Genomic DNA, 13,332 nt, shown 5'->3' on the forward strand with positions numbered 1-13,332 from the left:
GGCACATACAATCCCCCCTCCCCCGTGTGTTCCTGACCCCCGCCTCTGCCCTCTCCACCTCCCTTGGGGTGGCAGTGCCTGTTGGCTGCAGCCTGCCCCGCCCGGGCTTGGTGGCGCGGCTCCGCCTCACTCTCACTTGCCTCCATTGGGTCAACGGACTGCTCAAGTTTAGCGTACATACACAACAAATGTATATGTGCTGTTGTTAAATTCTGAAATGCACCATTATTACTTTCAGTCTGTAATAATTGTGACGGCTTGTGATCGTTGGATCAGGCTTTGAGTTGTGATCTTTAATTGCCCCTCGGGGATAAATAAAATAATCTGAATCACCAGCTGTCGCTCTATTTATGTTCAGCTCATTTTAAAAGTTTGCTGGCCCTTGGTTTTCTTGAGGTTGAAGGAGTCATGTGACATCAGGGGTCGTGATTGTACATCAGGTGTGTATCTAACAAGTGTCACCCGCACCAGCAGAGACCAGAAACTGCGTTCATTTCCTATCCTAACACCCCAAATACTGCCTGGCTATTTACAACAGGTGGTCCCCATCAGCCTCAGGGAGTCAGATTCACCTCTCCATCCCTCCATCCAATCATCAGACATCCCTCCATCCAATCATCAGACATCCCTCCATCCAATCATTAGACATCCCTCCCAAACTAACATCTGAAAAGTTTTTGTTCGATTCACGGCTGAAGAATCTCAACTTTGCTTTTTACTCCTTTCACTCCCCTCACTTTGGTTTCAACACTCATATCTGGATGAGCGCCCAGGGTCCACCACTCCACTCTGACAAAAGTGAGATATTGTTCCTCCCAGACAAACGCTGTCCTCTGCAAGACCCCCTCCATCAGGGCTGACAGCACCATGGGGACACCTGCCTAGACTAGCAAGAAGCTCCGACACGACTCAAAGCCACTTGCCATGCCAAGTCTGCGTTCCTGCAGGCCCGTCCCGTCCCGTCCCGCAGTTTGAAATATGACGCTTGAGCCGGGCGCCGTCCAGCTCTCCACGTCCTGTTGCAACTGCAGCTGGTTGCGTTTTCTAATGAGTTCCGTTGCTCGCAGCTGATCAGACGTTCTAGTTTTCATGTGTTTGTAATCTCCAGCAGTCCCATCACACTCTCAAGCCTGGTTCTGCTGTGACGGTTGCTAAGTGAGGTGAGCGCCTGTAGCCCCCCCGGCAGCCGCTCGGCCCTCACTCCACTCTCAGCTCAACTCCTCTGCCTCCAGGTATGGCACTGATGAAATGACATTCTCGCTTCACACAGGACTCGCCTGACTGTGTGAAAAACTCATTTCTTCCAGGAACACTTCTGATCCCTCTGTGAGCTTCTCTGCGAATCTTTTGACCCTGATTATTCAGCTGTCACGAGGGACAAAATCCTTCTCCGCCAATTTTTTCCCTTGCGTTTCTGCTATAAAAAAAAACAAAAACAAAAAAACCCTGCTCATTATGAAGGTGCTGCTGTTGTCAGAGAATTTGTTGCCCAGGCTCACAGCCACCAGGTTCTATGTATGCAGCAGTCATGTCATGAAGCTCAGCCAGATCTTACTCTTATTCATTCCTGCTAAGTTGTTTTCTACACCACAAACTCACCAACAGGGAAATGAATGTGGTTTAACTGGAAGAACAAAGTCAACAGCAAACAGAAGAAGAAGAAGGATTTTGTATTTTCCTTTGTGCCCTGCAGTGCTGTAAAACAATCTTGTCTTTTTCTTCTCTGTGCTGCAGAGAAACGCTTTTGTCCCTGAATTACAACACAAACAGTCACATGTGAATGTGAATCCTGTCCAATCTGTTGCAATCAGTCTCCCCCACCAACACACACTCCACATAGATTGGTGAGAAACAATGACGGAGTGTAACAACATAGATCACAATCAGAAACCAGAGGGAGAGAGAGATGAGGGAGAGATGAGAGAGAGATGAGAGAGAGATGAGAGAGAGATGAGAGAGAGATGAGAGGGCCTGGCTGCTGAACTGAAGCAATGAGAGCGAGTGGGACAAATCAGTGGAGGAGGAGACAACGAGTTCTCTGTTTGGGAAATAGGGGGCAGTGTCTCTCCTTAGTAGGTTCCCAGCAAGGATTACAATGACAGTGAACCAGAGAGGTGGAGACGGGTGGAAGGGAAGGGGAGGGGAGGGGAGGGGTGAGCCAGAGGAGGGGAGGGGCAGATATGGAGAGCAGAGGAGTATATTACAGTCCTGCTTATCTATGACCAGCACAATACCAGCAAGTGCTGCTGTCTGAGTGTTTGCATTGATTTAGAGCAGGCGTGTGATCCTGTGTTATATGTGTTCATACATATTTGTGCATCTGCATTAGTGTGTGTGCGTGCGTGTGTGTGTGTGTGCCTGTGTGTGTGTGCGTGCCAGAGCATACTGGCAGCGGTTTAAGGAAAATGTTTTCACTGCGTCCGTCCTTGATATGCCCAGCTGAATTCAGAAAGCTTTTAAAAAGGGTATTACACCACAGACGCCGGCGCTCGTAGACGCCGCCGTAGCATCACAGCGTCCCCCAGCAGTCCCTGCGCAAACAAGCTCAAGTATTTGCAGATGCTTGTGCAACAAAAATAATTGGTTTACTGGAGGAAATTAGACTAATTCCTGACAATGAAAACAGGCCGTGCTAAAACCTAGCAGCAGCCTCTTCAAACACATGAGGTTTGAGGAACACAACACAAACGCCAGCGTTCAATTCTTTGTCAATATTTTTTTGAGGAAAAGCTGCATTAGCATCCGAGTGTCTGTGTGTTCGCCCGCTCACCCAGCCTGTCCGCCTGCACTGACAGGAGCTGCGGACGTGGTCTTAATTCCGGTTGCTATGGTTGCAGTGACAGATGTGTTCAGATTGTGTGGATTTCGTGGATGCTGTTTCCTGGGCAATCTTGCATCAGTCAAACACTGGATGGCGTTTGATGAATATTCATGACAAAGTTTGAAGGACACGCTAATGGGAGACTCATCAAAGTGTGGAATGGCCTTGAAACCACTGCGCCAGGGAGCTTCTCCATCACCCTCTTCGCCCGCTTGCAGTGGATTTCTGACTGTTGCGGCCGCAACATCTGAGTCAAGCTCCCGCCCACTGCTGCGTGTGTCCAGCCCGCCGCACGTCAACCAGAAGGAGCCTTGGTGGCGCCGGGAGCTCGACTGCTTTTGTGTCTTCTCCTGTTCTACTGAATACTAGTTATTTTGCTGAGTATTAAACAAACAGGGTATTTTGCCTTTCAAGTACTCATTAATTTGTTGTTTTTCTACTGAGTAAAGATGTTTTTCCTCCTGCGTGGCTTCTTCTTCTGCTCCCAGCTTCTGCCTCCTGCTGCAAGCTCCGAGCAGGGGGAAGCGTTTCTTGCTCATCCACGCACGCTCTGCACAGGACGGGGAGTGTCGGAGTTGAGCTCTTAGATATTCTGACCTGCCTCGCCATGCCTTGATTTTGTAAAAGCCAGCTTTTTTTTTAATCTTCTTTTGAACACTTTTATTCGCTCCATCTCCAGCTTTCTACTTCCCGGAACCCATGGTTTTTTTCTTTCCGCCTGCAGCTCGTGCTTCTCGTACTGAGATGGAATCCGAATGATTTCAGTTTGGCAAGTTCATCCTTAGATGGTGTCTCCATGTCAGCGTGTGCTGCCGTGGCTCAGGTTACACTTTGCCAGCTTGGCTCTCGCTGCAGATGCTCTCAAGAAGCTGCTAACGTGCTCCTAGCGGACGTAGCAGGGCTCAGACCTGCAGCCGCTGACCAGCAGCTGTCATTTCATTTTCCTCCTGTCTGTTGAAACTGCTGTTATTAGCAGTCGTCTCGTGTCCTGAGGTGCAGGCTTTTATATCCTCGTATGTCACTGAACACATGCCAACGTGAGTTGAGCGCTTGTTCTGAAACAGGAGAAACCGTCCCTGAGCTCGTGGTCTGATATCCACCGCCATGCTCCTGTTGGAAGTGTCTGACACTTGTTCCTGTTCTTGTTTCCTTTGTTGCTTTGATCCCTTTGTTCTTGATCTGATTCGTTTTGTTTTTATATCTCACTTCCTCTCGCGCTTTACTTTTTATTCTGTCTGACATGTTGTTTTCTTTTGTAAAGCACTTTGTCACCCTGCGATGAGAAGAGCCACAAATTATGATCATTATCATTGTTCTTCTTCTTCATTCTTGTTGTGAGGGAACTTTGCACGGGGGTAGAACTTGATATCAGCAAACGATGGTGACTGATGTTCAAAATGAAGGTGCTGTGCTTTGTTCAACAGCAAAGAAAAATGTTATTTTTTATTTTCTGAAAAAAGAAGCCAGATTTTTTTTTTTAATTCCATAAAACTTTGATACTGAGTTTTTGTGTGTGTGTGTGTGTGTGTGTGTGTGTGTGTGTGGTTATGGTACCATCAAAGCGTCCTACTGGCACGTCTGTGGTCCAGATAAATCCAGTCAGTGAAACCAGTCCAGGACTCGCCAACAGACGAAACCAGGAAGGAGTGATCGCGGTGAGTAAATCCTGCTGCCGCATGTTTGCTTCAGGAGTTTGTAGCGACTGAATGACCAGTGAGAAACAACCGTTGTCTTTTATTATTTTCACGTTATTTTATGACATTTATGTGAATCCTACACTTTGACAACTCGCTGCTTCAACACTTGTTCAAACTGACCAGCAGATCATTTTAAAACAGTCTGGGTGGTTTGAGGAGGTTTTGCTTCTTGAGACGCTTTCCGTCCGGGGAAAGATTTCCAGCAGCCAGGGATCGATGAAGGCTTGAGTTTGTAAAGGTCAGAGGCTCAGGCTTGGTGCCTCTGCAGGCTCTGGTTGGGTCTCAGACTCAGTTGCATTTTTTAATCAGGCAGGTACTTGGACAAGCTCTGGTCCCCTCTTGGATTGGGTCAATATTTTTTTAAAGAGATCAGCAGATAAGATGATGGATAGCTCAGCCTAAACTCACTGCAGTTTTGTTTAATTCAATATATTTTTGTTCGGCTTGTTGCTTCTGGAACTTGCGATGATGAAGGTGCAGTCAGCAACACAAGTGGGCTCAGACACGTCCCTCAGCCCAGCCGGACCAGCAGGACTGGAACTCACTGTGGGAGGTTGAAGGAAGGCGGGGAAGGAAACAGGGATCAGGACTAGGCTGGCCCTCCTTGCCCGTTCTGGTTGTTGCTCTTGAAGGGTGGAGCATGTTGTGGCCCAGTGGAGCACAGGATGAAGGGAGGCGAGGAGTGCTGGAAGCTGAAAGTCATCCTCAAAGTTTGAGACTATCGTTCAGCAAGATAATCTCCACCTAAAAACACCAGCGCAGCCATTTTTGAAGCACGAATGTGATCGTTAGGAGAGCTTAGTGATTGCTGTGCTTTGCTCATTTCCTGACATGTTTTATTCAACAGTACAACGTTTCACTTAATTGAAAAGCCGTTCAGAAACCGTCCCCCATACAGCCAGGCTGTAGGAGTCCTCCACCACTCAACTGGCATCGGGCATGCATGACACAGGACAGAGGGCCTGTAGCAGGGGGTTAAGCACACACCATTGATAACCACCTACCGAGCATCAGCCGTACGCCTGAGGTGAGGTGAGGTGAGGTGAGGTGAGGTGTCTGCAGGAAAGGATGCTTAAAGACCAAAACCACCTGAGGCAGCGCCTGCTCACCCTGCCACCATCTGAGGAGGGAATCAGCTGCTGCTCCTCCAGACTACAGAGCAGCTCTTTCTATTCAGGCTGTCAGACTCCTGGACTCATCAACCACACGGGCTACGCTCTTCATGCTGTTGTTATACACATTAATGTCTCACATCTGAACCTCTGTGTAAACATCCACCTCACTAAGTCTGAGCTCCGCCATGTTTCGCCCTGACCAGTTGGTACATCAACATCAGATAGTCAGACAACAAAGGCTCGACAAAGCCATCAGCAGCAAACGCTCGAAGGCACGTCTGGCTGCTGATGCAAGGAGAGAGGAGCAGGTGTTTTCCAGGTTCTAGCTCAGGCCCGTCTTTAGTAAGAGCAGCCCCTGAAACATCATAATTATAGAGCCTCTCCAGCTTAACAGGTGGAGGTTATCATTATCACGAAAGGAGGCCAAGGAGTAACTAATCAGATGACTCACTGGGCAGGAGAGAGCAGGAGGAATCCAGGGAGACAGCGGCGCCATGCTTAGTGCTAAGCTAAGTAACTCAGAGGAGAACAACACTTTCCTTTTCCCTTTCAGGTCCTGTGGACCCAACCAGGGTGCAGAAACACTGTGTAGGATTAACAGCCCAGTTCTATCCTTACTAAAAGCTTTGTGGTATTTCCATCAAATGTGGTACCGTTCTAGTCCAGGAGCTGGTGAGGGAGTCAGTGGTGTTTCTGTGGACAGGAGCGTTGCTATCATGCTGTTAGCTCCTATCTAATCTAAACAAAACAGGGAAATGAACATTGGTCCTGAGCTTCACCTCAAACAACTGGGACATGGTGACAGTCACGGTGTCAGTGGGCGAACGTTCTCTGAGGTCCATCCATGGAGTCCATCCATGGAGTCCATCCATGGAGTCCCAGATGGAGCGGACAGACCTGATGGCTGCTGAGCCTCACGTCTGCACCTCACCTCCAGCACCTTAAGGATCGAGAGGTTAAGATGAGACAGTTGCAATTTACCGTCACTTCTTTTAAAAACAAACAAACCTGAAACCCGCTTATTGCCGGTATAATGACTATGAAATATGCTTCACTGATACCTATGAATAGCAAACATGGTCAGCCAAGCAGCTAAAACACAACGATAATTGGGCACGCCTCCCCCCTCCCCCCTCCCCCCTGTGGGCCTCTCCAACCATGTGGATCCACGATCCAGCATCTCTAAGTGTGTTAAATCATCGCTGCTGCTGGCCACTCGATCACTCGTCAGTGACTCACTTGTGATGACAAAGTGTACTGCAGTTGTACGAGCGATAAGAGGCCAGGAGTGTTGTTGGCTTCCTCTGTGATAGCGATCCAATGTGCCATCAAGTCTCTGCAGAGAAAAAACCCCAAAACAATCACACCTTCCACGCTGTGTTTGCATGTAGAGGACGAGTGAGTGCTCTTTGGGTTTCATGCATCTTTAGATATATATGTGGTGTGTGTGTGTGTGCGTGTGTGTGTGTTTAAATGTCTTGGTGTCCTTGACATAATTAGATAGAGATGAGAGTTATCTGGCCACAGATGATAGCTATGATGACATTATACCCACTGTGTGTGTGTGTGTGTGTGTGTGTGTGCGTGCGTGCGTGCGTGTGCGTGTGTCTCGTGTCCTGCTGGAGGACAATTACATGGTAAAAAGATGGAGAGAGAGAGAGTGGAGCTCTCTGAGTTTCCCTTTGCCTTTCACCTCCTCACACTTGAGGTGTGTGTGAGGTGTAAACGTCCTCCCAGCAGTGAACTGAGGCCTGGACCTCCTCGGCCAACACTCCTGACCTCAGCGTTGACAGCAACATCCCCTCTCACAGCAGCAGAAATGTGTATTCGCAAAAAAAAACACCCCAATTTATATTTGCAGAATATGCGACTACTTTTGAACCTCTTCTTGCTTCATTTTGTCGTCTGCACTTCATTTGCTGAACTCCTCGAATGTCATGGTGATTATTCGACTTTATTTCGTCACTCTGTGGCGTTTTAGAGTCACGTCTCAGCAAACCTTTTACGGTGTATCCATTTTATTTTTCTGCATCGTTTTTCAGGCAAATTGGAGGCAGTTGTTTCTGTCCAGTGAGGCTGGCAATAAACGTTTACCCTCCCATTTCTGGTTGTACTGTAACCATGACAACCAGGCTTGTACCAGCAATGGTCCATCATTAAAACATGTGGCCCGCTGGTCTTATTGGTCCACTTGATGTTGGACCTGCAATTATGGGTTCCCATGGTCACAGAATGTCAGAAGTGACCAGATTGATGATAATAATGGATAAATATCCTATCAATGCTGACACTGATGAAGTTCACACGGCCAGAGACAGAAGTGCTGCACCGCTGTTATTTTTGTACTGTTTTTCCATAAAAGTCTGTCTGACCCTTTAGATCGCTCCTCTTCATCAGCATCAAATCAAATTAACCAGATCAAATGAGAAATTATTTTCTGCTCCCTTAGAAATAAAGACAAAAAGACCAGAAAGGGAGATAAACTGGGATCATTCGAGAGAAAGAATAGAGGAACGACAGATGGGTTCAGATAAGAACAGAGACGGAACATGGGAGGGAGAAGAGGGAGAGAAGGGAAGATTTAATCAGAGGACAAGGTGGAGGGGTGTCAAATGGTGAAAGTGAGGGCAGATAAGTACTCTGACATGAAGATATAAATGGAAAGAGAGAATACTGACAGAGAGCAGGACTGAGAAATGAAGGAGAACACAAGAGCAATGGAGTTTAGCGATGAGATGGAAGGGCATCAAACAGTAACAAAGGCAGATAAATATCAGTAGATAGATAGACGGACAGAAAATCAATCGATAGGCAGCTAATGGGGCAGCAGATGAAGGAGGAGCGAAAGGGTCACAAGAATATGGAGGGATGGAGGGAGCAGTAAAAGAGGGAGAGGGCTAGAGAGGGAGGGTGGAGATGGGGTCAGCTCAGACAAATGGATGAGAAATAACCAAAGGTGAGGCAGAGCAGGCGAAAAAAGATGAGAAGAAAATGGGGTCAGTGGAGGTAAAATAGAAAGATGGAAAATGAGGGGAGGATGGAAGCGGTTGTGAGATGAAGGTGGGGTGGGAGAAGAGAGGAAGCGAGTCAGAAGGAGAACCTGCTGGAGGAGAGGAGGGAGGTGCCAGGAGAGGAAGCGTGGAGGATAATTGAGGGATCTGCTGATGGACGGGTGGTCGGACGAGCGGCTGTAGCGTGTGGCTGCGGGGGCGTGAGTGGGCCGAAGCAGGAGGGAGGCGGGACAGTTGGAAGTGATAGTTCAACCAAAAGCTGTATTTTGCCTTTCAAGTACCCACAAAGAGGCATCTTGAGCTCGGCCCTTTTGTAGGAAAGCGTGAATGAAGAGCTGAATGTCCACGTAAAAGTCGGTGCAGCAGCGAGTAGCACCCTCCTCCTCAAGCCTTCATGTGGCCATCGCCATCAGCTGGTAACAAGGACAGTGGGAAACTAAACATAAGGCGACCTCAGTTCAACATTGGAGCGTTGACATCAGATTCTGGCGGTCTGAACAGCTGGAAACAGCAACCAAACCGCCACCTGTACGGAATTAACCATGAAGACGCGGGGGGACATGTAATTACAGCGCCGTTACGTCAGGGTTCTGTAAGGGCGGGAAACGCAGCGAGGTGGCAAAGAGGAAGGAAGGAAGGGTGATATTAGCAAGGTCAAAACGAGAAAGGCACGCAGGGACAAGGGGACATAAAGGAAGCAACTTTGTTAATTCCAGTCTTCTCATGATTTTAATGTTCCCTTTCTTCTTTTTAGTCTCTTTTAATCCCTCCATCTTGGTCTTCCTCCTTGCAGAGCCCTTTGCATCAGATCTAATCCATTCATTGATCCGCTCTAAACAAACACACATATGTATTCAGCACAGCAAGACACCACTGGGACTGAAGACGTGGCCTATCGTGTGTGTGTGTGTGTGTGTGTGTGTGTGTGTGTGTGTGTGTGTGTGTGTGCGTGCCAGCGTGTGTCTTTTCCTTGAGTGTGTATATAAAACAGGCAAGGAATAAATCACTCTTATTCAGTAGTCCCTGCAGTGTGTGACTGTGTTTATACACACACACACACAAACACACAAACACACACACACACACACACACACACACACACACACACACACACACACACCTAGTACTACTCAATAAACCCTGTTTATCCCTGTGCGTTTCTCCCTCTTGACTTTAATCTGACTGTCCTCTCACTCAGTGCGGGTCCAGAGTATTGTTGTCATCTTTGATCTCAGACTTCTTTAATCACGCCATGAAAACATCATCAAAGCTAGCGAGGATACTTTCTGTCATCTCGGCCGTCTTGACTGTGATCTCAGATCCCAGACCCTCAACCTTGGCACTGCACTTCCCCGGAGCAGCAGTGCAGCTGCCTCGGTAGAGACTGATCAGATGAGTGGTTGTTGTGTTGACTGACAGAGACACACAAAGATATATCTCGCATTTATGGTATAAAGAAGCCAGCTAGCAGGACAGGAGCTAACAGGATAGGAGCTAACAGGACAGGAGCAACAGGATTGGAGTTAACAAGACAGGAGCTAACAGGATAGGAGCTAACACGATAGGAGCTAATAGGACGGGAGTTAACAAGAAAGGAGCTAACAGGACAGGAGCTTACAGTACAGGAGCTAACAGAACAGGAGCTAACAGTACAGGAGGTAACAAGACAGGTGCTAACAGGAAAGGAGGTAACAAGACAGGTGCTAACATGACAGGAGCTAACAGGAAGGGAGGTAAAAAGACAGGTGCTAACAGGAAAGGAGCTAACACGATAGGAGCTAATAGGACGGGAGCTAACAAGACAGGAGCTAACAGTACAGGAGCTAACAGTACAGGAGGTAACAGTACAGGAGGTAACAAGACAGGTGCTAACAGGACAGGAGCTAACAGGAAGGGAGGTAAAAAGACAGGTGCTAACAGGAAAGGAGGTTAAAGGACAGGTGTGAACAGGAAAGGAGCTAACAGAACAGGAGCTAACAGGACAGCGGCATGAGAAGTACGAGGACATATCAGGTGGCTAGAATGGTTCTTAGGTCAGTGGTTGATATGAATGGACTCTTTCTTGGTTTCGTTGACACACCCTTATTGCAGTTCATGAATTAAACATTGATCTTGGCATTGTTGGCTTTAACGCCACATGAGCCAGGTGTTACATCCTCTCATACAGTGTGTTTAGCAAACTGTCTGTGTCCCCAATGAATTATTCAGCTGTGAATAATTCATCCTATGTCTCCATCTGGTTTGTACCCTTTTCTGCTCAAAGTGTCACTTTCACTCTCTCTTTATATTATGTTCACTAATCCAACAAGCAGGGCCACGAGAGTGTTAACGGGTCAGCAGTACCCAGACCGGCCCTCTAACCTTTAAATAAGCAGCTACAGTACTTTGTCAAAAATAATCTTTGTCAGAAATTGTGTTTCACCCGAGGATGAGCGAGACACAGCATCGTGCAGCAGTCAGAGACTCGCTGTCAGACACCTTGGTCTTTGTCCCTGTGCTGTGGTGAAGTTGGTCTCTCCTGGTGAGCGTTTTAACCTTAATGTCAAGGTAGCTGACAACAATGCAGTCAGAGATTAAAGTCTGAGTTTGAGATAAAAGTCCGAGGTCAAAGTCCAAAAATAGCAGGTGCAGTGTGTGTCGTATAAGGGGGGGGGGGCGACATTACAAAACATCAAAGCCATCCAATCAGTGAGCTTCTTTGATGTCAGACATCTATCTTTGAACTCCTGGTTATAGCAGCCAGGATATGTGTGACTCACTGGAGCCGTTACTCTTCAGTAAAAGCTAAGTGGTTAGCGCCCCCGAACTGCAGTTGAAGCCTCCTGGTTCTGGTCCTGACAGTTTCCCCCCCCCCCCCCTTACAATCAACAGGAAGCCAAATAGAAACATGTAGACAAAGTTGTGTAGGAGGAGGAATGTGAGAGAAGTCGCACGAAAGAAATGTTGAAGCACAAGTGCTGCGTTCCACTTAGTTCACAATAACAACATATTGCATCATTTATTTACCAAAGGATTATGGATACATTTATTTATGCCCCCCCGCCTTAAGGCACATCTTATATAACCACACGTGCACACACACATGCACACACAGGGCACCGGCAGCATGAAGACCTGTCTAGTAGATGGTGGCGCCAGGAGGAAGAGACGAGGAGACAGGACAGATCGAGAGATATGAACACAGAAAGAACGCATGAGGAAGTAAAGAAAAACAAAAGGAAACAGAGTTTGTTTATCAGTGAGTTAAAGGTCAGGTCGAAAATAACAACCCCCACTAACTCCCCCCTTGCTTTTCTCTGTTCATCCCCCTCCTCTCCTACTCTGCTGTCAGTGGTGAAAGGCTCGCCACCTACACCCGCCATCATAACATCCATGCTTGTCTCCAGGACGGAGAGGGAGGGCAGGAATGAGGGGGCAGACGAAGGAGAGACTCAGAGGTGTTCACCAGAGAGAGAGTACGGCGTGGGGGGGGGGGGGGGTAGAGAGGCCTCACAGCAGTGTCACTATTCTTAGAAAGGCAGATGAAATTACAGATAGAACCCAGTCAGATGGAGCCTTGCAGATGTTGAGAGCAGAACAACCCAGTCACTGCCCGGGGAACAGCTGATCACCCCACAATGGAGACGGGTCGCCATTTTTAGACGCTTCCAAGGTCTCAGCACCTCGGCTGAGTGACAGCGTGATGGCAGGAGGGACGATGGCAGCACGCCGCTGGTATCAGCAGGTAGCAGGACAGCAATCAAATCATTTGCAGCAGTTTTTGAGATAAAATTGTAAAACTTTGCACGCTACATCCACCATGGAATAAAAATAGTCTTTTTTGGGGGGGGGGTGTTGCTGTAGCTGTTCATGGCGTTAATCTCCTGACGTTTGTGAAGGTATTCAGGCACAAATATGGTTGCAACAAAGGCAAAGCGGTCCGGGCCTGATGAAGCCACACTGCTAATCTGATCTGCACTGGATGTCGCTCGCTCGCGTGCGTGCGCGTGTGCGTGCATGCGCGTGTGTCAGTCTGAACTGCAAATGAAACTGATTCATGAGCGTGTCAGCAACCTTGCCTATGCTGGCCCTCGCTCCATCATTTCCTGCTGTCACCCAAGCCAGCCTATTGGCCGCGGCGATAACAAACGACGTCCTTCTCATACACGTACACACGATGAATGTGTTTGATAATTAGGCGGCTGATAAATGACACATGTCGGGGTGCTCCGTGTGTTTGTTTGTGCTCACTGTATGCCACTTTTAATAGGTGCAATGATGTGTTCATTCATCATCCCGATCATTACGGAACGCTCACTGTGCTGCGGTGGGTGTACGTGTGGGATCCATCAGGCATTAGGGTTCCATGGAAGTTGGACCTTCGGTGTAGTTTTCCATTAAAACCTGAACTCATCCCACAGTCTACTTCCCTTTAGGAAGAAAAAACCATGCTCGACACACACAGACGACATCAGATTCAAATTTAGTTTAAATATTTGTGCTTCTCTAAAATGTGATGCCAGCTAAAGTATAATTACCTTGGTGATGGCTGGATTCCATTAAGGGTTCAGTCATTCACGCTGGCTCACAGTCACGGCTAACTGGGCTCTTCTATGGAGCAGAGCTGACAGGGTCATTTGCTGTGCAGCCAGCACGAACCTATAATCATCAGTCAGGCAATAAATAGACTGTAATAGCAGGAACAACCA

The 13,332-nt window shown here is 47.8% G+C and overlaps 1 long non-coding RNA gene across 2 annotated transcripts in view; it reads right to left on the reverse strand.

Annotated features, from left to right (window-relative positions):
- Nucleotides 1-4,561: 4,561 nt before the first annotated feature.
- LOC147246912 (uncharacterized) overlaps nt 4,562-13,332 on the reverse strand; it is a 73,362-nt gene continuing 64,591 nt past the window's right edge. For both annotated transcript variants that reach the window (XR_015109782.1, XR_015109783.1), the window contains 4 exons: nt 13,162-13,282; nt 6,873-6,969; nt 6,413-6,573; nt 4,562-5,262 (listed from right to left, as the gene is read on the reverse strand). This is a non-coding gene — a long non-coding RNA (uncharacterized LOC147246912). The remainder of the gene's footprint in view (nt 5,263-6,412; nt 6,574-6,872; nt 6,970-13,161; nt 13,283-13,332) is intronic.

The sequence above is a fragment of the Aulostomus chinensis genome, chromosome 17 (genome assembly GCF_037954235.1).
Source record: "Aulostomus chinensis isolate RoL2024-O1b breed Wild chromosome 17, RoL_Achi_v1.0, whole genome shotgun sequence".
Lineage (NCBI taxonomy): Eukaryota > Metazoa > Chordata > Actinopteri > Syngnathiformes > Aulostomidae > Aulostomus > Aulostomus chinensis.